The sequence below is a fragment of the Budorcas taxicolor genome, chromosome 20 (assembly GCF_023091745.1).
Source record: "Budorcas taxicolor isolate Tak-1 chromosome 20, Takin1.1, whole genome shotgun sequence".
NCBI classification, from domain to species: domain Eukaryota; kingdom Metazoa; phylum Chordata; class Mammalia; order Artiodactyla; family Bovidae; genus Budorcas; species Budorcas taxicolor.
Genome location: NC_068929.1, coordinates 60,548,018 through 60,573,306, shown reverse-complemented (window position 1 = coordinate 60,573,306; position 25,289 = coordinate 60,548,018). Strand labels below are relative to the sequence as shown.

The following is a 25,289-nucleotide window of genomic DNA, read 5'->3' as shown; positions in this document are numbered from 1 at the left end:
TAATATCTTTACAATGCTCTGCTACCATATGTTGCTCTATTTTGGCAGGTAAGTGGTGTTCACAGATTACGCTTGTTTAACTGATGGTCCCATCGTTTTAAAGAAAATTAAAGCTCTTCTTAACAGCAGCCATTTATAAAATTAAGCAGTTTTGATGTTTTTATTTTTCCAGTATTTTAATTATCAAAGGGATGAGGAAAATTGGGTCATTCACTCCCATGATGACTGTTTTCTTTTCATTAATAGTCACAAAAGCTCTTCTTGAAGTGGAACCAAAATGCAAATATGAGCTCACTCTAGTCTCCAAGGATTTCAGGAGGCCGTGCGTTTGATCAAAATGGCATGTTTAAAAATCCTCCTTTCATGATAGAATACAGATAAAATATAGATGGTCTGGAGCAAAAAGCACTCTGCTGCAGGCACACTCAATAATACGTACATTGTTAATCCCTGACTATTTCTAAATAATTGTAGGATTCTTCATGGAACCAATTTTCTGATTTTGGAGACTAAGATAATTCAAATTGTATGTCTTTAAGTTTGATAATAAGTGGAGTCTGCAAGTGGTTGCTTGTTTAACCAATTGGATGTGAATGTATGTGTGTCATACAAACTATAGTTTTATATTTAGTCCATTCATTGGCAAATGAAGTCACTCCAATTTAACTATTAACAAGTGTGTCTCAGGATCATGCAACTGAGTTGCATGTTGAATGGAATTTATAATTTTTATTATGTTGGCTGTTTCAAATAACACATTTTGAAAAAGCAACTGTAGTTGATACATGAATCATTTGTACTCAGTTCATAGTTTCCTTTGAGTGTTCTACTTATGTTTGTGTTCTGAAGGGATTTCTTTTCTTTTGGTAACAGTGACATTGACACTGATCTACATTTAACTTGCAGAGTTCCATCTGGTATGTTTTTTGCCTCTCTGATGGTGTGGCACATAAAGTGAAGTACAGATTTTTGATGATTGCTGCATAAATCTGGTACATAAAGTATTTTGCCTAAATCACTGTCTCAGAGAAACTCACAGAGACTCATTATCTCATGGAGACTTGAGTGAGCTCATTTCTAGTATGAATTAGCCAGATATTTAAATAAGTTTGCATATGGTGTGTATAGCTTTAGATTTAGGAAGAATGTGACAGGATGGATACACATAACGTCTGTGAACATTCCTCAGGGTCAGGTTGGAGACAGAAAACTTGTTCCTAGTCATAATTTCTTGCTGGTTCATCTGTTCTGCACTGTGACTGAAACCTTGATTTCCAGATTCTTAAAAGAGTTACATATTCTCTTGAGAGGTCTGCTGTTGTCCATGTCTCTGGGTCAGTAGTCATCAAAGCAGGAGAATCAAAGCTAAATAATACACCAAGTAATCCAGAGATCAGCTCTGGCAGTCCACATAAGTATTAAGACCACTGGAAATCCGTACCTTTAGGCAGAGAGTAGCAAACATTATGGTTCAGTCTCAGAATAAACCAGCTGGTCATCATCAAGTCACTGGGTTTTCTCACTTTGTTGCTAATGGTTTCCTTTTGGCTGCAGCTCATCTTTTTTTAACTTTAGAATCTGTATTTTTAATTTTATTTGTAATTTATTTTTCTAAGTAGAAACTATTTTTAAATTAATTTATTTTTTAAATTGAAATGTAGTTAATTTACAGTGTTGTATTGGTTTCATCTTCATCACCATACTTCAGTTCTTTCATTGGTGGGTGCTGTGCTTGGTTGCTCAGTCATGTCCGACCAGGCTCCTCTGTCCATGGAGATTCTCCAGGCAAGAATACTGGAGTGGGTTGGCATGTCCTCCCCCAGAGGATCTTCCCAACCCAAGTTCCCACATTACAGGTGGGTTCTTCACCATCTGAGCCACCAGGGAAGCCCTTCCATTGGTGTACTTAATAATTTCATTGGTGTACTAATTAATAATGTAAAATTTTTACATTAATTTCATTGGTGTACTAGTTAATTAATATAAAATATTTTTCAAGTATTTACTGCTTGCATGCACACACTCAGGTTAAAAAACTTAAGAGAAACTCTCAGTATAATTGGGGAAATAGATTTTGGAGGAAAAAATTCTGTTTTGGAACATGATAAATAATATAATGCAATACAAGAAAAAATGCAAAAACTAATGATAAGGAAGAAAATAAGAAATCCATGAGTTTTAAGGCACTACTGCTGAAAAGGACAATTAGAATGAAGATGCTCTTGGTCCTTATAATATTTGTCCATTCACCATGTATTTAGTGAGCATTTCTATGTATTGGACATTGTGCTGATAATGAGTGGAATGTGGTTTTTGCCTTAAGGACTCACATGTTGGGAGGAAGTTACTTAAATGGATAAAGAATCACAGCCTTGTGAAAATTTTACCTTGGAGAATGGAAAGCAGTGCTGTGGAGCACAGAGGCAGTCAATTTTGAGAAGTACAGAAAGTGAGGCCTTTGGTTTACAAAGATGAAGTCCACTCAAATGAGCTTAAATAAAAATGAGACAGCTCAAATAAACATTTAATACATGAAGGATTATCATAAAACCAAAATGTAGAGTGTCTGTTCTCAAGAGTAGCCTCTCTGCATGTGGCTGTCTCTCCATCTCTAGGTGGTCTCATTCTGCTTCTTTCTACATGTGCTTTCCCCAATACTAAGTCACTGATTTTTTACAGAACCACATATTTTCTCAGTACAGTCATCTTCTTTCATTTTAAATAAAATTGCCTGCAGTCTTGTAAGGTTGCATTTTATGGTTAACAAATTGGGAATTACTGACAATTTCAAGGGACTCTTGTCTGCAGATCAAGCTATTTGTATACTCTTTATAGTTGCCTCACTACCTGCTAAATTTGGAGCAAATTCTGCAAAATAGAATTTATTCTTAATTTGAGTGCTTGCTCCTTGGAAGGAACGCTATGACGGACGTAGATGGTATATTAAAAAGCAGAAACATCACTTTGCTGACCAAGGTCCACATAGTCAAAGCTGTGATTTTTCCAGTAGTCATGTATGGAGTTGGACCATGAAGAAAGCTGAGTGCTGAAAAATTGATGCTTTCAAATTGTGGTACTGGAGAAGACTCTTGAGAGTCCCTTGGACTGCAAGAAGATTAAAGTCAATTCTAAGTGAAATCAACCCTGAGTATTCATTGGAAGGACTCACGCTGAAGCTGAAACTACAATACTTTGGCCACCTGATGACTCATTGTGATGCTGAGAAAAACCCTGCTGCTGAGAAAGATCGAAGGCAAAAGGAGACGGAGGCAGCGGCAGAAAATGATATGGTTGGATAGCATCACTGATTCAATGGACAAGAATTTGAGCAAACTCTGAGAAAGAGTGAAGGACCGGGAAGCCTGGCATGCTGCAATCCATGAGGTTGCAAAGAGTTGAGCACAAACTTAGCAGGTGAACAACAACAATAACATATAAATATGTAACTATTTCAGCCTGAATGTTTTCACATTTTGTTTGCAATGTTAATTTTTAATAGAGTATTTTATTTTTATTATAATTTTTATTGAGGTATAGTTGACATTCGATGCATATTAGTTTTTAGGTGTCAATCATAGTAGTTTTACATCTGTAGACATGATCACCACAGGAAGTCTAGTAACCATCTGTCGCTGTACAGAGTTTTACAGTAGTATTGATTATAATCCATATGCTGAAATTTTATCTCTGAGACTTATTTATTTTATAACTATAAGTTTCTACCTCTTAATTCCCTTCACCTATTTCATCCAGCCCATTCTCCCTCCTCTACAGTGTTAAATTTTTAAATTGAATGTGCAAGGATCATTCACAGTAATGTCAGATGTTTCAACTTTAATAGAATTTCCAAAAATTTATTTTTGATTCTATGAACTGGATGAAGAAAACTGGAGTCATTATTGGAATTAACTTTATTTTGCATTTGAGGCATCAGATAATATTGACAAAATTTGCAGTATTCAACTATTGTGAAGTTCTATTTCTGCTCATGAATCCAACATATTGAGTTACTGCTTCATTTTTTATATAGGCCTGAAACAACTTGGAACTGAAAATAAGGCAAAGTTGATTCAACAAAGTGTTGAATGATCTAAATGAAAAGTCATGGTTCATGGACTAATAGGTCTTTTGCCACAGCCACATGTGTTAAATTGTTAATTTTAAGCACAGTTCTCCTGAAATAGCTTCTAACTTTGGTAGAAGTAACAATGGTTCTTCAATAGATCATGTGTCTTGTGGATTTCATAAGATGAGCAAAGTTTTGGTAGAATACTGAGACCAGAAGCTTGATGATAAAAATAGGTGCAATTTTGAAGGATGTCACCTACTTTATTCAAAAGTTAGAGTTTTATTTTTCATGGTACTCATTTTTATTTTTCATGCGTGCTCAGTCATGTACAACTCTTTTGAACCCCATGGACTGTAGCCCATTAGACTCCTCTGTCCATAGAATTCTCCAGGCAAGAATACCAGAGTGGGTTGCCACTTCCTATTCCAGGAGATTTCCTGACCCAGGGATTGAACCAGAGTCTCCTGGGTCTTCTGCACTGGCAGGCAGTTTCTTTACCACTATGCCACTGGTTTGATGATAAAAATAGGTGCTGATTTTGAAGGGTATGACCTACTTTATTCAAAAGTTAGAATTTTATTTTTAGTAATATATTTCTTAAAGTAATATGTTTAATATATAATTCAGCTTCCTAGGTGTCAATGACCTCACTGTAACTCAAAAAGTTTATGTAGGATTCACAGACTGAAGACACGCAGTAACAAATACAGTTATATTTTCTCCCGGAACACAAGGATACAAGGAGCTGGTATTGAGCAGAGCAGATAAACGAGGTCACTTAGGCAGTGGCAGGTCTGAGCTTGAGTGCTGAGGAGTAGGCTGGCATTGCAGTGAAACTGGACTCCTCTGTGCTGTCTGTCCTTCGGTTGCCTGGATTCCTGCTCTTTCTACTGCTTCTGGCAAGATGTGCTAGATGGCAAGATGTGCTGGGAGTGCTTTGAGAAGGGTTAACCTAGAGGAGGAAGGTGAGAAGGACATCAGTTCTTCCTGAAAGGGTGAAGAGGAAACCCTTTCGGTCATTCAACTTAAATCTTGCTTGTACTGCTCATGTACTTGGTGATTTAGGGAAGTCCTTCACTGTCTCGTGATCTCAGTTCCCTTGTTTATAAAATGAGAAATTGGCATAGCGACCTCTCTAACTTCAGTATTCAAAGACTCCAAGGCCTGTAATTCATGGCAGAACTATTTTCTATCCTCTCTTCCCTTCCTCCCTCTCTCTCTTCTTTTCTTCTTTTTCTTTCTCTTTGTGTTAGTTATGGAAACTATAAACCTAACATATTTGTTTTGAATCTAAAAGAATTTTCTTTGAGGTAAAAGAGTTTTATTTTGAGATTGTTCATGTAGAACCATAGCATTTGACATCAGGATTCTGAACTGTTACAGAAAGCAGCTATAATACAGAACTCCATGTGGTGATATCAAATCCAAGAATTAGATTCAAATCCTCTGACAGTTTTCATCTCCCATCAGTCATGTCCAAGTCAAGACATATAGCATTTCTTCTGTTTCGTCCCTTAGTTGGAGTTAAATTCTGCTGGAGACTAGGCTGCATCTTTTTATTTATTTCTTAACTCCAGAATGCTCTTTCTTGTCTGACAGTGCAACATATTAAACTACTTAAAATGCTTTGTGAATGAAATCACATGTCTGAAATGTGGTGTCCATGACCAGAGCTCTTGAAGGGCAGGCTTAGCTTTAGTCTGTCTCCTTTGTCTTACCTAGTTTCTCAACCCCAGGCATTCTTTTTGTCTCTCTTTTGAATCCCAGTTACTGTTAATTAAAGAAAATTAGATAATCAGTCCATGGGGTCTCAAAGAGTCCGACAAGACTGAGAAACTGAACTGAGATAATCTCAAGGAATCTTGCACTTTTCTATGTATAGGAAGATACAAGAGTCTGGACTCACTGAAATCATTCCTTTGATATGTACCTCAGCTATTGGGGCCAGCATCCTGTGTTTTCATGTCCTGAATTTCCTCAAGGCTTACCTTTGGGTTTGATGCCTACTTTTGCCCAATCTTTCATGCTTTAGGGGACCATCCCAACCTAGGGATTGAACTCAAGTCTCCCACATTGCATGCGAATCCTTTACCAGCTGAGCCACCAGGGAAGCCTTATAAATATTGGTATGGCCACAGACAGTTTACAATTGCTTGCTTCCTAGTTTTCACTGGAAATTACAGTTATTAATTACTGAAGAGTCCATGGAATTCTCCAGGCCAGAGTACTAGGGTGGGTAGCCATTCTCTTCTCCAGGAGATCTTCCCAACCAAGGGATCGAACCCAGGTCTCTCACATTGCAGGCAGATTCTTTACCATCTGAGACACTAGGGAAGCCACCCTGGAGACAGGAATGGCTACCCACTCCAGTATTCTGGCTTGGAGTGCAAAGAGTTGAACATGACTGAGTGACTTTCACTTTCACTTCATTCTTCACCTGGTCCTATACTTTCCTCACTTGCCCTGGAACCCTTGCCCACACATACTCACTCTTCCTGACCTTGGCTCAATTCTTTAGTTCTCTCTCACACTTGTCCTAGTTTATCCTGTCATCTCCTGCCTTTCTACTCCAATCCACCCTCCTTTCCATCTCCAAACCTGATACCTCTCTCAGCTACTACTCAACCTCTAGACTCTGTCTGTTACTTACAGTGGCTCATAAAAACTAGTGCCCCCATGATAATTGTTAAATTAATACAGTATTCTAAGTTCTCCAAGTCTTTTAGGTACAGGCTTTGAAACCATTTGGTGTCCTTTAGGGGCTCCAAAGAGCTCTGGCACCACGGTCCTTTTTGTCTTAATGCCAAAAGGAATTCAGCAATAAGCAGAGCGCTAGATAAGAAGTGATTTATTAGATTAGGATGCTTGTGAGTTTCACAAGCAGGTATCAAGCATTGTGCTGCCCTGGGTACTCATTGGGTTACATTTTTTAAATCAGAAGAAGCAAGAGGGAAGGGGAGAAGATCTTTGTCTTTCTTGAGTAGATGTCATGTTTCCATCATCAGTTCCTCCCCTAGGTAGGGCAGGGAAGTTTTCTTGTCCTTATATGGTCAGGCCAGAACTGTCATAGCACTTTGGAAAAACAGTTTCAAGTCTCAGTACAGTGACAGTCTTTCATTTTGGAAGGTCACCCACCTTTCCATAAATGATTGTTTTTTTGTGTGCACAGAGCCTGTTTCGGGGGTCATTAACTTGATGACACCTCCAGGCAGGTTGTAGGCCTTATTCTCTACTACTGATTTATTGTTTGGGGGGCATTGTGCCAAAAAAAAAAAAAATGTCTTAGAGAGCAAAGAGCATACATATTTGGTGCTCTTAGCTCCCTGGGAAGGATATACATCTCATGCCACCATTGTTTTATTGTTTTGGGGCACGTCTCATGCTTCTGTTGCATGGTTTTGTTGCTAAGCAAGATAGCTCAATTTTCTTGTTAAGCATGCCAATCTGACTTTGATGCTAAGTGATTTATTTTGCTTAATGAGTCAAGCAAGCCCACATTCCTTCAGAATTTTCTGATTACTTTCTCGAGTTATCATTAATCTTACTGTGGTCTCCTAAAGCCCTCTAAACTTACCTTTTTATCTACAATTCCCTAATGGGGTTTCTAAGCTAACTATGTGATCATCCTATTTTGTCCCCAAAGGTTCCTTTCTAGTATTATTACGTATCAATCAATATATTAGTAAAATTGAAGCTGCATTCCTACAAGAAGGAAGGAGAAGGAAAGAACGGGGGAGGAATACTGGTTATAGGGCATTTGTAGATCAGCTTACAATTTGCTTGTGAATTAGTATAATTTGTTTTCATGAGACATCTTACCCACATTTTCAAATAATGTTTTGAGATAAAATTTTTTTTCACCAGGAAGATAAAATACTAGATCATCAGGATTCCTATTGATACCAAACAGGGCTCCATGGGGCTCCTGGAGCACAAAAGGTTTTCTTGTCCCCCATTTCTTGATTATAGGAAATAGTCTTCATTCAGTCTCCATGACCTTCCCTAAATTCCAAAGGGCAGATTCAAGCACTTAATTAGAGAAGGGAGGGGATACAGAGAAAAGGGAGAATCAGTCAAAAGAAACAATAGTACAGCCTTGGGGGTAGGGTCCTGGTTCCCCCTCAAAGGAGTATACATAGCAATATCTTTGAGCTGTTTTGCAGATACTGAAACCCCCATCAGGTGGGAGAAGTTAAAATGGTATGGCGCCCACAAGCACACAGACCACAGCCCACTTGGAACCTAAAGGTTGAGGATGCAGGCTCCCACTTATCACTAACCAATGAGAAGAATGTCCAGGAGCTGATCATACTCTCTTTGAACCATTACTATAAAATTTCTCACTGTCACCTCCTGGCTGGGACACACAGTTTTGAGGATGTTATCCTGCTATGGATCCTTTTGCCTGGCAAACCAATAAAGCTATTCTTTTCTTGGTTGTTGTCATTCTATCACTAAGTTGTGACCCCATGGACTGTAACCCGCCAGGCTCCTCTGTCCATGGGATTTTCCAGATAAGAATACTGGAGTGGGTTGTCATTTCCTTCTCTAAGGGATCTTCCTGACTGAGGGATCAAACCTGTGTCTCTTGAATCTCCTTCACTGGTAGACGGCTTCTTTAGCACTGCATTACTGATTGAATGAAATTTGTTCTGTAAGTATATCCAGAGGTTTTGAGAAACATCATTCCTTGATGCCATATGCCACCACTAACTATAACTGTTTACACCTCAGTCCTATATCTCTCTTGCCCATTTATCTGCAAATCAGTGGCAAAGAATTCACCTGCAAATGCAGGAGACTCATGAGACAGGAGTTCGATCTTTGGGTTGGGAAGATCCCGTGAAGTGGGAAATGGCAACCCACTATTCTTGACTGAAGTCAGTCAAGTCCAGTATTCTTGACTGGAAAAGTCCAAGGACAGAGGATCCTGGTGGGCTACAGTCCATGGGGTCACAAAGAGTCAAACATGACTGAGCGACTGAGCACGCACATTGTTTTCCCCAGGACAGTCGTGTCATGAGAGTCAGAAGGTTAAACAGAATCCTGTTGCAGAAGTGGGTTTTATTGCCCTTTTGCTAGATCCATCCTATAGACCATAGAAAGGGCATTTGTGGGTGGGGTGTAGAGTATGTTAACCTATCCACCCTCCAATGCTGTGGTCATGCAACCTTTCTTAGCACAAATATTTTCCTGACCACTGTCAGTTTGAAAATTGACTCCTTATCCTATTTTTACTTAAGTGGGTTGCCCTCTTCAAAGTGCTAAACCCTGTGTCTCTCTTCCTCTTGAATTACTGTGTTAGAATATTTACTGTTCAATCACCTTTAACACATAATTATTGAGCACCTACTGTGAAAGCAATAGTTAGAATTGGACATGGAAAAACTGGTTCCAGATTGGGAAAGGAGTACGTCAAGGCTGCATATTGTCACCCTGCTTATTTCACTTATATGCAGAGTACCTGATGAGAAATGCTGGACTGGATCAAGCACAGCTGCAATCAAGATTGCCGGGAGAAATATCAGTAACCTCAGATATGCAGATGACACCATCCTTATGGCAGAAAGTGAAGAAGAACTAAAGAGCCTCTTGATGAAAGTGAAAGAGGAGAGTGAAAAAGTTGGCTTAAAACTCAACATTCAGAAAACGAAGATCATGGCATCCGGTCCCATCACTTCATGGCAAATAGATGGGGTAACAGTGGAAACAGTGAGAGACTATATTTTTTTAGGCTCCAAAATCACTGCAGATGGTGATTGCAGCCATTAAATTAAAAGATGCTTACTCCTTGGAGGGAAAGTTATGACCAACCTAGACAGCATATTAAAAAGCAGAGACATTACTTTGCCAGCAAAAGTCCATCTAGTCAAAGCTATGGTTTTTCCAGTAGTCACGTATGGATGTGAGAGCTGGACTATAAAGAGAGCTGAGTGCCGAAGAATTGATGCTGTTGAACTGTCGTGTTGGAGAAGACTCTTGAGAGTCTCTTGGACAGCAAGGAGATCCAACAAGTCCGTCCTAAAGGAAATCATTCCTGAATATTCGTGGGAAGGACATCAGTTGAACTGAAACTCCAATGCTTTGGCCACCTAATGTGAAGAACTGACTCACTGGAAAAGACCCTAATGCTGGGAAAGATTGAAGGTGGGAGGAGAAGGGGATAACAGAGGATGAGATGGTTGGATGGCATCACTGACTCAATGGGCATGAGTTTGAGTAAACTCTGGGAGTTGGTGATGGACAGGAAAGCCTGGCATGCTGCAGTCCATGGGGTCACAAAGAGTTGGACATGCCTGAGTAACTGAACTGAACTGAACTGTGAAAGCTCTACAAAAGACAGAAGTGTGAATTAGAGACCACAGGGATCTGAGCTGGATGAGTCAGGCCAGTTCCTATGCCCCTAGTCACTTTAAGGTTTCTTGATGCACCTGCATGCCCCTCAGTCTGCATGGGAGAGCTTGTTTTAGCCACTGAGGGATTGTATAGTCTGCCAGGAGTGGGGTTAGGAAATTCTTCTCTGAGTGTCTCCAGTCTTCCCTGTATTCATCCAGTGTCTTTCCTTTTATTTCACCTCCTCTTGCTTTACTTTTTGGGGCTTCCCAGATGGCTCAGCTGATAAAAAATCAGCCTGCAATTCAGGAGACACAGGAGATGTGGAACCCGATGAGATGGTTGGAGGGCATCAGCAACTCAATGGACATGAGTTTAAGCAAACTCCTGGAGACAACGGAGAACAGGGGAGCCTGAAGTGCTGCAGTCCATGGGCTTGCAAGGAGTCAGACATGACTTGGCAACTGAACAAAAACAACCCTTTACTTTATTTCCTGTACCATCTCTTTGTTAATATTTCCTCTCTATTCCTTTTTCTTGCTCTTTTCCTAAACTGACAAGTATTTTATAAGATATTATTTTGTTTATTTACTTTTGGCTTGCTGCGTCTTCACTGGTGCATGGGTTTCTCTCATCGCATGCTTGGGCTTCTCTTTACGGGGGCTTCTCTTTGCGGGGGCTTCTCTTGTTGGGCAACATGGACTCTAGGTGCGTGGGCTCAGTAGCTGTGGTGCACAGACTTAGTTGCTCCATGGCATATGAGATCTTCCTGGACCAGGGATCGAAGCCGTGTCCCCTGCTTTGGCAGGAAGATTCTCAACCACTGGACCACCAAGGAAGTTCCCAACAACTCTTTTTATGTGTATTTCTATGCCAAACTCTGTATATGTACTTTCTGAAAGACCTGAAGTGCTTTTTATACACACAGTTTGCCTTTCTGTTCTAAGTCTTTTCATGCCCAGGGCTTGGTTTGGTGTCTGGTCGGGAGTGATACCTGACTGCCCTGGTTTCCAACCAGAATAATATCAGTCTGACACCTGGAGACAAATCACACAATTGTCCATGCTTCCTCAACGTTGTCTGCTGGCTGAGGTGTTTGCACACATGGCCCCATCTCTAAAGATGAGGAAGGGTCCAGCCTATCACCTGGTTTCCATTTCTCAGCTAATGGGACAGAGGCATGAACCTGTAAAACAAGTAGGTTTGTTTCCAAATGAAAACCAAATGTGCTGAATCCCCGTGGAGTGCTGGGTCCACTCTCTGCCACCTCTCTTAGCAGGTGCGGAAGGGTAACCTTACCTAATTGTCACTACTGATCAACTCCAGCATTCCTTTACCTGAAAAATTAACTATCCAAATATATGTTCAGTTACTGTAGCTAGAAATTGCAATCCCTGTCATGCAAGGAGCTGAACTGGACTGCCACATTTAGCGGCTAATGCCAAATATTGTTTGATATCTCAATACTGAAGAATTCTCTTTTGCCAGTTATTTTTTGTTTTATGGAATGAGCAATCAGTTATCAGATCCCCTGACCACGTGTATGAATCTCTGAGACAGTATCTTCAGAAGGAAGCAGTCCTTTTTTCCTCTTTCACTTCAATCAACTTGAGCTGGTAATCAAATGTGCTTTTAGTCTCAGTTCTAGTCACGTGAGTCCTCCAAGTTATATATTTGTCTTTGGGGTTTTATTTGTTTTCAAACCAGAAGAGCACTTTAAGTAAAGTTTATGGAATTTAAAAATGCCCAAGGCTTAATAACACACTATTGGAATTTTTGAATATAGCTAAATTTACAGCAATAAAGTTATGTATTGTAGGGTTGTTGGCAGGGAATAGAGGCTGGACTTGTCCCAGGAAATGTTTTCTCACATAGTTGGTCACTGACTCAAATGCCAAGTGTTCTGGACCATGTTCACATGACATTCGTGGGTCTGTGACCACAGTTCCTTTTTACTGACCGATCATGAATGTGTTTTAGATGCATTACCTGCCGTCTGTAAGACTCCAGGGTGAAGAAGTCTCTGGAGACACAGAAGACCTGAGCCCTGCCCACAAGGAACTTATAATCTAGTTGGAAAGTTAAGACATTACATTGTGATCTCAAAAGGCATCCCTAAGATGCAAACATTCTCGTCTCTAACTTCAGAATATTTGTGGATTCAGAGTACTTACAACGTCCATTGCTGCCACCCTGCTCTAATGATGATGTCGTTTCTTATCCCGATTATTGCTGTCATCTCCCAAGTGACATCTCTGTGCTTCCAGTGTTGTTCTCTTTAGCTTGTTCTCAACATACCAAGGCGATCCAGTTAGAAAGTGAAGTCAGATCATGTTAGTCTTCTGTTGGAAGCCGTTAGAGGCTCCTGGACCCACTCAGGGTAGGGCCAGTGTCCTTGTAGTATAGCCAAGGTTCTACATGCAGTCCCAACACATATGAATATAATAAGTTATGTGGCAAAAGGGACTTCATGGGTATGATTAAATTGAGGAGCTTGAGATGGAAAGATTATTCTAGATTATTCTGACTGGATCCGGTGTAATAACAAGGATACTGATAAGACAGAAGCAAGCCAGTCAGTCTCTCAGAAGGAGATGTAATGACAAAAGCAAGAGGAAAAAAGGCCGCATGACAACAGAAGCGGAGAGAGATTGACATGCTGGCTTTGAAAGTGGAGGATGGGGCCATAAACCAAAGAATGCAGATAACATCAGAAGGTAGGCAATGAATTCTCCCTTAGAATTTCCAGACAGAATATAGACCTACTGACACCTTGATTTTTGGACTTCTGACTTGCAGAATTATAAGACAATTAATTTGTGTTGTTTGAGTCACTTAATTTGCAGTAATTTATTATAGTGTCTGTAGAAAACGAACACATTATTTTAAGTCTCTGACAATGAAAAGCAGAGACCAGGATTTGGCAATCTTTTCTGTAAAAGACCAGATAGTAAATATTTTGGGCTTTGTGGGCCATATGGTCTCTGTCACAATTTCTCAACTCTGCCATGTTGCATAAAAGCAGCCAGAGACAATATGTAAATAAATGGCTGTGGCTGTGTTCCAATAAAACTTTATTTACAAAAATAGGCAATAAACTGGATTCAGTCCATGGGCTGTAGATTCTTGATATATAGTATAAACCAAAGCCTCATCATTGTTTATTGTTTTAGTCTATACTTCATCGTTTTCTGGAATCTGTTTCCTACTTATGTGTGCCCCATGACCCTCTGAAGTAGATATAGAATATTCAGCAATGATCTGGAATTGGTTCTCCAACCAGAAACAGTAAGATTTTTAAGTGTGAAGATATGAAGTTTATTATTAACACTTTATAGTTATCTTTAATTCCTCAGTATCTTTAATTCTTAACACATCGTAAGAATTATATCTTAGAGGTGTAAATAGTAGTGCTAAATAACTCTAGCTTGATTTGCCCAATTGAGAAGACCATACTGTGTTTTCACAAAGCCTCCAGCATTTCTAATGCTAAGAATATGCACGACTCATGAAAATGTATTTCATCAAGCACTGTCTACAGAGGATTAAGCTGAACTGTAAAACCATGTTTTTGTGTACAGACTTCAGGATGGCTAATGCTCTTTTGTTTATAATTTCTCCCTGGGACATCTCTCTGGAGGCAAATGTTCTCTCAGCAGAGGAGGTACTGTACAGACAGTGTCATTTTTAGCCAAAGAAATTGTTGCACGGAGGGATCCTTATTAGACTTATGTTGTACTTCTTTATGCTTTGTGAACTTGACCCCAAACATCTGTATAAATGTGGCAAGTTAAAACAGCTTGCTTGTACCTGACTTGCCAAATACAGTTCTGTTTTCATCATGTTTATATCCGTACTAAATGACATTGGCCCACCTCCCGTGCCTGCTGGCTTTCTTCTCCCTTCTTCCTTGTTCATTGTGCTGACCTCCAACCTTAGCAGCTCAGACTCAATCCTTCCCCCACCCATGGTCAGGCCTGCGCCATCATTGTTTCTTCTGCATCTTCTCCTAACATCCTCCTGGCCTATATGTGGATTAGTTCATTCCTGTCACTTGAAACTTTACATGATCTTTGCGTGTACTCTACTAAGATGCTCATATTCAGAAGCTAGTTTGTAATTATAGTTTATAATACTTAAGCATTCAGTTCAGTTCAGTTTAGTCGCTCAGTCGTGTCCGACTCTGCGACCCCATGAATTGCACCATGCCAGGCCTCCCTGTCCATCACCAACTCCCAGAGTTCACTCAGATTCACGTCCATTGAGTCAGTGATACCATCCAGCCATCTCATCCTCTGTCGTCCCCTTCTCCTCCTGCCCCCAATCCCTCCCAGCATCAGTCTTTTCCAATGAGTCAACTCTTCGCATGAGGTGGCCAAAGTACTGGAGTTTCAGCTTTAGCATCATTCCTTCCAAAGAAATCCCAGGGCTGATCTCCTTCAGAATGGACTGGTTGGATCTCCTTGCAGTCCGAGGGACTCTCAAGAGTCTTCTCCAACACCACAGTTCAAAAGCATCAATTCTTCGGCGCTCAGCCTTCTTCACAGTCCAACTCTCACATCCATACATGACCACAGGAAAAACCATAGCCTTGACTAGACAGACCTTAGTTGGCGTAATAGTCAATAAATATTATCTGACTTAGTGATGGTTTGATTTTCCTCTTAATTTGACTCTTCTCTGTATTTTTCAGAATACTTTTTTAGATTCACAATAATATTCAAAGGATGGTGTAGAGAATTCCCATACACCTCCTACCTCATTCACCAAAATGGTACATTTTTTACCCAGGATGAACCTACATCAATACATCCTAATCCCCCAAAGTCCGTAGTTCACTCTAGGGCTCACTCTAGGTATGTGCATTTTATGGGTGTGGACAAATGTATGGAGTCAGACACAGCTGAGCACATATACACATGTACAATGTGCTAACACACGCACACTCCTGGGAGCCACTAATTTTTATTGTCTCCATTGTTTTGCTTTTTCTAGAATGTCATGTAGTTAGAATCATAGCAAGTAACATTTTTAGACTGACTTCTTTCACTTTAAGTTTCCCTCAGATCTTGTTATGGCTTGATATCTCATTTCTTCTCAGTGCTGAACTATAATCCATTATCCGGGTATCCCACAGTTCATTTATCCATTCACCTACTGAAGGATATTTTGGCTGCTTCCAAGTTTTCGTGACTGTAGATGAAGCTGCTATAAACATCCAAGTGCAGAGTTCTGTGTGGACATACGTTTTCAACACCTTTGGAGAAATAACCAAGGAGCACAATTACTGGATCATGTGATAAAGTAGGTTTAGTTTGGAGGAAATGGCCAAATTATCTTCCAAAGTGGCTATACCATTTTGCATTCCACCTGTAATGTGTTAGAGTTCCTGTTGCTCCTCATCCTTGTCAGCATTTGGTGTTATAGTTTGCTGGATGTTAGCCATTCTAATAGCTATACAGTGCTATTTCAATTTGTGTTTCCCTGATGACATACAGTGTAGAGCATCTTTTCATAAACTTTTTAACCATCTGTATATCTTTTTGGTGAGGAGTCTGTTAAGCTCTTTCATCTATTTTTAATTGGATTGTGTATTTTCTTATTGAGTTATAAGAGTTCTTTGTATGTTCCAGATAACATCCCTTTGTCAGATGTGCAAATATTTTCTGTAACTCTACGGCCTGTCTTCTTGAATTCTCTTGATACTGTCTTTTGCAGAGCAGAAGTTTTAAATGGTGACAAAGTCCATCTTACCAGTTATTTCTTCCTTGGATTGTGTCTTTGGTGTTGTGTTTAAAGTCATTGCTGGAACTTTCCTGGCAGTCCAGTGGTTAGGACTCTGTGCTTTCACTGATGTGGGCTTGGGTTCAATCCCTGGCCGGGGGACTAAGATCTCACAAACCCCTGTGGTGTGACCCAAAACAAAACAAGACCAAACCAAACAAAACCTACAGTAAAGTCATCACCATATACAAGTCATCTCATTTTTCTCTTGTGTTATCATCTAGGAGAGTTATAGTTCTGTGTTTACGTTTAGGTCTGTGATCCATTTGATTTCTGTGAAGCATGTAAGATCTGTGTCTAGGTTCCTTTTCTTGCATGCAGATGTCCAATTAATCTCAACCTTTGGTTGGGGAGACTTACTGTATCCCCTTTTCTACTTTGTCAAAGATCCGGGGTCTGTTTCTGGGCTGTCTGTTCTGTTTCATTGATCTGTTTGTCTATTCTTTCAACAATACTGCATGACCTTGATTACTACAGGTCTTTCTTCTTTTCTAACCTATGCATTCGGTGCTATGAATTTCCCTCTTGGCACTGACTTTGCTGTACTCCACAGATTTTGGATAAGTTGTGTTTTCATCTTTAGGTAGTTCAACATATTTGAAAACTTACTTTGAGATTTCTTCTCTGACTCGTGTATTTCTTAGAAGTATGTGGTTTAAAATCTTGTGTATTTTGTGGTTTTCCACTTAACTTTCTGTTTAAACTTTGATTTCGAGTTTAATCCCATGTGGTCTGAGAGCAGGCCTTGTATGATTTCTGTTCTTTCGTATTTTATGGCTGAGAATGTTGTCAGTAGTGGTGAATGTTTCATATGAACTTGAGAAAAATGTGTGTTTTCAATGTTGAATGAAATAGTCTATAGGTGTTAATTATATCTAGTTGATTAATGGTATTATTGAGTTCAGCTATGTCTTTATGGATTTTTCTGCCTGCTATATTTGCTTGTTTCTGAGAAAGGGGTTTTCCTTGGATTATATTGAGAAATATGTTCATGGTTTAGAATAGCATTCTTACTTTTATTTTACCTTTTCAATTATAACTAGAGCTCTCTTCATGTTTTAGAGAAAGCAATCTACTCTGATCTCCAGATTTGCTTAGGAGCTGTCATTTATATTAAAGATCATATTTGATGATAACTTCCACGATAGCTCAGTTGGTAAAGAATCCACCTGCCATACAGGAGACCACGGTTCGATTCCTGGGTTGGGAAGATCCCCTGGAGAAGAGATAGGCTACCCACTCCAGTATTCTGACCTGGAGAATGCCATGGACTGTATAGTCCATTGGGTTGCAAAGAGTCAGACATGACTGAGTGACTTTCACTTTAATTACTATCTTGAAAGCAGAAAATAATTGGGATATATTCTTGAACATTTTTTATTTGGACATGACTTTACCTAAACTGTTCTAGATAATTAAGAATTTTATTATCTTGAGAAACATATAGGGAAAAAAGTCCAAAGTCTCTTGACATGGATTGATTCTAGTTTACGTAACATGCCACATAAGGCCCTACACATTTGCCAGGCCTCAGGGAACATGCCACTGGGTATAGAGAGCTGTGCTTGGCCGTGCATTTCTGTTTTCTTTCCAGTTCCCAGGAACACCTGCTCTGTATTCTGCTCTGCTGTCTCTTAGGTATGACAACCATGTCGCTGGTCTAGTTTCATAGTGTATACTGTAAGCCACCCAGAGGATATAAAAAGTAGAATTCTACTGAGATTCCATTGCAAACTGTTCTAAAGATGTTCATTTAGGGAACGCATGTAAGAATTAAAGATTTTAAAATTAAAAAAATAAAAAAACTAATAAAAATAAAATAAAATAAAAAAAAAGTCCAAGAGGACTAAAATTCAAAAATACATAAATAAATAAATAAATAATAAAATTAAAAAATAAAAAAATAAAGATGTTCATTTAAAATGCATAAGTGCCAAGCACCTAAACCATCCTGTTTTAATTCTCTCTGCACCCACTCCACAAAAAAAGTTATCATGATTTGTTAGTGCGGTAGGTGTTCTGATGCCCAGAGGTGTTCCAGACCAGTGGTCAGCACACAGTGAGAAGCTATACTAAAAGTACTTACTTGCCATCTTCTGTATTGTACTATTTGAGTGAGTGAGAAAAGATGAAAGTGGACCTCAAATAATTACATTAAAATAGACACAAGACATTGCTTGGCCAATATCGCTTCTGATATATGCCTGCCAAAGATGTATAAGGTAATCTAACGTAACTGTGAGAAACAAGACATTTCCAATTGGAGGAATGTTACACAAAATAATTGACCTAGGCTCTAAAACTGCCAATGTCATGTAAGTCAGAAGAGTCTGGGGAAATGAATATTCTAGAATTAGAATAAATGATCCTTGATCAGATTGTGGATTCAAATGCAAAATAAACTTTCCCAGCTTTAAAGGACATTATTGAGCCAATGAAGAAGATTTAAATATTGAGTTTATGTTATTTAGAGTATTGAGTCATTGTTAAACTTTCTGTGTGTGATGATTGTATTGATTGTGATGTGGGATACTTCATAAGAGGTATGAGCTGAGTGTTTTAGAGATTCAGAGTTGCACGATTTACAACTAGCTCTCAAATAATTCAGAAAATGGGAATGTGTGTATGTGGGCACACCTATACATACGCACACATATACACTTGTATTATACATGGATGTGAATTAAGTGAGAGGGAGACTGTGTAAATATTAACAGCTGGTAAATTTGGCATGTAGGTGTTTGTTGCAGTATTCTTCCAAGTTTTTCCATAAGTTTGACATTTTTCAAAATAAAAATTTGAAGATCGGTAGACAGTAAGTCCCAGAGGGTCTTTTCCCCAGACTTTTGTTTGGACTTAAGTTAAGGTTCAGATAAACTAATGTGCAAAATCCTCAAGCTACTAAAATAAATAATCTGTTCTTATCTTTTATAATATTTGGATATTTTGGCACTTATAGACAAGGGCAGTTGATGACTAGTTAAATAAATATGTCTTTATATATTTGACCCTTGAAGAGATGCCTTTAAGTAAACAAATAAATAAAATAGCAGCCAAACATCCAGGCATTGTGATAATCACAAGTTTTTGATTGGGAAATGTTTCCCAGTTTGAGAGTTATTGCTTTCAGCTGTAATAATAATGGGCTTTTCCTCTAAGGGGAAAATACATGATGTTTAAAATAAATATCATTGGTACAGTTTTGCACTGTTGAGAAAGCATAAATAACCCTTTTTTCTCTTTAAGCATTTGATCACCAGAAAGTCTCGTGTGTGTATATTGGGGGAGACAGAATTTCAACTAAGAGGTGGTAAAAAGACTAGTTACAAGAGGGTTTCACCATTATTTTAAACAGCTCCATAGCCGCTTTGTTTGTGGCTTTCACACAAGGATAAGCCCAGACTCTTATCCAAGCAAGCTGGCTTTACTTTCCTACTGAAATCTGCATTTGACTGTTGAATACAATTCAGAATGGGACTATAAGCTCAGAGGATGTCCTTATTTATCTTACTTCCCAGGAACTGACTTAAGTTCTGTTCTGAATACTGTAGTGGGATTGTCTTTATGGTTAGCTCAAGGATCGGTCCTAAAAGGATTTACACATTTTTCCAGGGAAGAGTCAAAAGTGTTGAAGACATTTTTTGGTGTGATTTCACATCTTCACTTCATTTCCATATGAGAAAAATAGTAATAAATTCCTTCTTTTTCCCTCAATCTGACATGATAAATCTTTTAGCAAGAAGATTAAATAATTATTCTGTTGTCACTCTAAATTCTATTTTTGTTTTGTAGAACTGAAAAGATACCCAGAACTGTAGTGCATATCATTATGTGAGTAGCCTACGGTGGTGTGGTACAAACACCTTAAGAACCCCTGCAGGACAGCTACTTTTATTTAACAGAGAAGGAAAATTATAGTGCTAAGGTGGTAGGTGGTAGTCAGTCTGATAGTATGTGTGTGCGTGCTAAGTTGCTTCAGTTCTATCCTACTCTCTGTGACACTATGGACTATAGCCCCCCCCCCCCCCCCCGCAGGCTCCTCTGTCTGTGGGGTTCTTCGGGCAAGACTACTGGCATGGGTTGCTATGCCCTCCTCCAGGAGATCTTCCTGACTCCGGGATCGAACTCGTGTCGCCTCTGGCTCCCGCATTCCAGGTGGATTCTTTACTGCTGAGCCATCAGGACAGCCCTGGTCTGGTAATAGTCTTGCTCTTACCACTGTAATACACTGCTTCATGCTAGTAAAAGATATTTATTTTCTTTTATTCCATTATCCACTTAGACATTGTGACAGGATACAGAAAGACAATCAAATAAATGGAAACAAATCTTTTTAAGGTTGCAATTTTATTTCTTTTCTCTACCAGCCAGTCAGTTAGGTCTTTTATAAGTGTGTTTATCTTTCTAAAGTGTTAACAAGGATAGACATTTATTTCTCAATTAAAATTTGTAGCGCAGACTAAAGGAAATAACAGACATTCTGCAGGAATGATTAATGTCAAGGTAGCTTGCCTTGGTTGAGGCCAAAGATCCTTGGAGAATCCAGCTAAGTTCTCCAGAATCCTTCTTGGTATGGAGATGGAACAGCAGTGAGAGAATCTGAAGTTATATGGCTTATCAATGAATATTCCCTCACTGACTCAGAAGTACTTGGCACATGAGAAGTTGAGTGTGTATGAACATCAGTAGCTAGTACTTCTTGTTTCTTCAACAAGCATAATCACCAGTTTTGTGCCAGGCATCAAGCTGTGTACGGAAGTCATTCGAGTCTCTGCAGTTGTCTGCGAGTCTAAATTTGCAATCGCTATTGAGTTGCTATGCATAAAGTAAGATGTTAGCAATAAAGCATAATACCTATTAGCAATAAAGCATAATACCTACACTAAACCAGTCATTTATTAGCAATTATGACTGTTAATTGGCATTATCTTCCATGTAATGTTAGTAATAAAGAGCCCACAATATGGATGCCCTCAGGACATTTTCCTTGAAGACTTCCTTTGTGACTTTCCCTAAAAACATTCAAGAATCAGATGGAAAACATCCAGTTAGAAACTTCAAGCTTTGATTATATTTACTTTGGGTGGCGGGAGTAAATTAACTTTTCTCCCAGCTTCCCAGGTGGCTCAGAGTTAAAGAATCTGCCTGCCAATGCAGGAGACTCAAGGATGCAGATTCGGTCCTTGAGTCAGGGAGATTCCCTGGAGAAGGGAATGACACTCTACTCCAATATTATTGCCTGGAGAATTGCATGGACAGAGGACCCTGGTGGGCTACAGTCAAGGGGATCAAAAAGAATTGGACAAAACTGAATGCACGTGCACACGTAACCACATTGTGCCTGATTACATGGTCGATCTACTGTGAACCTTTTCAAGCATGTGTATAGGTTGTAAATATTAGGAAATCATTTAACAATTCATCAAAAATTCTTAAGTTTTAAATTGTCTGATTTTGCATTTGTACCTAGCTTATTTTTTTCTCTTGCATTTAATAAATCCAGCAATCTGATTTTTGCATTTGTACATAGCTTATTTTTTCTCTGCATTTAATAAATTCAGCAATTCTCACTATCTGAAATGTGTTGGTCAACAATTTTTTTTTTAATATGGCACATCATTTTGTACATTAAGCTACTGGTTTTGGCAACAGTGGCATCGTCAGCTACTATCTGTTTTTAGCTCTTTCCTTTCAAAATAATTTATTGGAAAGAATATAATATATAATTATTCAATGCTTTAGCAGCTTAATATGAGATTTTCTGCTTAAATTGGTAGTTGCCCCTGCTTTTCTGAAACACACACACACACACACACACACACACACACACACACACACCCCTGGGAGAAAAATGGCAAAATTCTAAAATCTCACATAATAGACTTAGAGAATGAGCTCATTCTGGAACAAACTGGATATTTTGACAGTGCAAATTGCTAAATAAAGGCAACAATGAGTCAAGTGAGAAATATGTTTGGAAGTAATAAATTTATGTGTAGTATTATTTTCTTCCTCTATTAAATTTTATTGATGGTGCAACTTTCTCCACAGATTAGTAATATCTGTTTGCAATTCTGGAGTGTTTTACTGTTTAAAAACATCCCATCTTAAATTTAGATACATAATTTTGCTTTTATGATAGAAGTTGTAACAGTTTTATGTAGCAGGCTAGTATGATGCTCATCCACACACATCTCTGAAGCTCAGTATTTCATTTTATTATAAAGATTAGGAAAATTTTCATTTCATTTTCTGCTTGGAGACTACATATATCTTGGATTTTCAAATAATTGCTTTTCAGTGTGAAATCTACGATATCAAAGAGAACAGTCTCTATATTCTTTTAGGTATGTGATTTTAAGAGACCTGGGGCTTCCCAGGTGGCGCTAATGGTAAGAACCTGCCTGCCAAAGCAGGTGGACATTAAGAGACGCAGGTTCAACCCCTGGGTTGGGAAGATCCCATGGAGAGGGGCATGGCAACCCACTCCAATATTCTTGCCTAGAAAACCTCATGGACAGAGGAGCCTGTCAGGCTGTTGTCCATAGCGTCGCAGAGTTGGACACGGCTGAAGCAACTGAGCACTGTGCAGCACATGAATACCTAAAGAGGTAAGAGTTCCAAAACTTGCAGGCAAAGGCCACTCACAAAATCTGTAAATACTCTGCCTAAAATCATAACTAACAAAGATTAAAAAAAACAGGAAGCAAACAAAATTAGTTATTTCAGATCCTACCTTGTTATTTGCCTTTCAAATAAAATTATGTGTATTCTCTCTTTCCCATCTTTTTTCCCCTTCTCCTTTTTCTGTACCATCTTTGATTCTTCTCTCTTGGTTTACCTCCATGATAATACAAAAATAACTATTCCCCAATTTAAAGAAGAGAGAGAAAACATTGTTTTTGGATTCCCAAACCCAACTATGCCAATTCTCAGTTCTCCTTTGTAAGGTTTTGGAAATACTTTTTGTGCATATTGCCTTCCCTCTTCACCTACCATTTTTAAAATCTTTTCTTTCAGTTGTTAATATTGTGATATTTTCCCAGGAATATTTTCAGCCCAGATAGGGATATTTTTAAAAGTGGGATTGTGCTGTACTTTGTTTTTTGGCTACCCAAATCATTTCTGCCACTCTAAACATTCCAAATAGTGTCTAAGAATGCACATTATTGTACACCTAGCATATCTCTATCTTCTTAAGAAATATTTTATTATGAAATGTTTTAGTACTTTCAATAGCAGGCTTTCAGAGCCAAATGCAAGAGTACAGTGGAGTCTTAGTACCATTTGATGACTATTTAATAGGTATATGTCATGCTTATATAGGCCATCTTCCAATCTTAATCCATTATTTCTTATAACAGCCTGAAAAGCCAGGTTTGAATTTAGAATTCTAGGCTTCTTGGTGCCTTATTCATACTCATACCATCCCCACAGCACCCTTTTCTTCAACCCCCACCCCACCCCCATTCCCTGCCTTACCCTACACTAACGGGAAAATTGCACATGTACACAGTGAAAATATGCACGCATACATTATATTTTTACATTATTATTTATGGATGAATTCTATGTAACTGATTGATTATCACAGAATGCTTTTATTGATTTTATTATATGTGTAGCTGGCCTATGGTTGCAATAGATGAATGAGTATAACAGTGAGTATTGGGTGATTTCTTTCCTTACCTTAACAAGTAACACAAAAGTGAAACAAAATGTAATCTGGGAATTCAGTGACATTAGTAGCCTCTTTGTTGAATCTGATAATAACATTTGAATACCAGTAGATTATATTTTATTGTTTTTTTTGTGCTATTCATAATGTAGTGAATGTAGACATGACACCCTTTTAATTCTAATCTGCATTATAACAGATTTTTTTTCTATTATGCTCTTAAGAATAGTCAATACGTAAAGTAATAAATCAAGCCCTGATTTGTAGTGTTGAAAATTTCCTTGATATAAATACTCCTACAAAGTGCCCATTTCCAGCTATTGACATACCGTTGCTGAACACAGAGATGGAAAAAGGCATTCTGTGGTTCACATTACATTGTATTTCCACCACACAAATCAAAGGACAACATGGGCTTTAGTAAGATCATTAAGAAGTCATGAATTTTGAGTGTTCATTTCTTTTGTTATTAATACTTTAAGTTTATGCAATTTACTTTTTGATGGTTATATTACCAGAGAGCTTGAAATTTAAAAAAAACTAACAATCAACCACTTCTCACCAGCCATCTATCTTACTATCCGTCTTATCTGATAGTGTATATATGTTGATGCTACTTTCTCCATTTGTCTCGCTCACTGTCTCCTCTGCTGTGTCCATAAGTCCATTCTCTGATGACCTGTAGGGATAGGATGGGATAGGATTATGTATGTATAATCATGGCCAATATACAACAGTGTACAAATAAAAAGTAATGAAAAATTTATTTTAAAAACTCTCAGCTATTGGTTCAGACCAGCTCTGGTACAGTGTAGCTCAACGCCACTGACTGAATAGTCTATGTGATCATTTCTGGGTTTACATTCTATTCTGTTGTCCTACTTGTTTATTGCTGCTCTGACAAAACACTATTAATTCAGTTTTTAAATTAAACTTGTTATCTTGAGGGGCAATTGTTTCACAGTTTTCTTCTTCAAAAATAGCTGTTCTAATTGAGTGCTATGTTGGCACTTCCATCTTTCAGTGATATTTTATAATTATTTCATGAATTTCACAAATATTTGGAATTTGGAATGAAATTGCATTAAATCTTAGGTTAGTTTGGTGAGAACAGACATTTCTATGATACTGCATTTTTGTTCATTAATATTGTATTCCTTTCCATTGTAGATCTCTTCATGTTATTAAAATAATCTTAAAATGTTTAAAACTTTTTTTTAGATTTATTCTTAAGTAACTTATATTTTTTGTTGGTGGTGTAAAGATTTTTTCTTACTTTTTCCAAGTCAATTTGAGTTATAATCTACATATGATGAAATCCACCATGTATGTGAAGCCATATGAAAAACCATATATACACAGTTTGATGAATTTTGACAAATGTATACACTCATGTAACCACCTCCACAATCAGGATGTAAAGCA

The 25,289-nt window shown here is 38.4% G+C and overlaps 1 protein-coding gene across 3 annotated transcripts in view; it reads left to right on the top strand.

Moving 5' to 3' along the window:
• The window catches only part of FBXL7 (F-box and leucine rich repeat protein 7), a 449,255-nt gene that overhangs the window by 212,357 nt on the left and 211,609 nt on the right, over positions 1-25,289 (top strand). The window contains exon 1 of one of the 3 annotated variants that reach the window (XM_052659125.1): positions 22,742-22,797. The exons of the other annotated variants lie outside the window; for them this stretch is intronic. The gene's annotated coding sequence lies outside the window, so the exon portion shown is untranslated. Of the gene's footprint in view, positions 1-22,741; positions 22,798-25,289 lie in introns of those variants that run through there. 3 annotated transcript variants of the gene reach the window in all.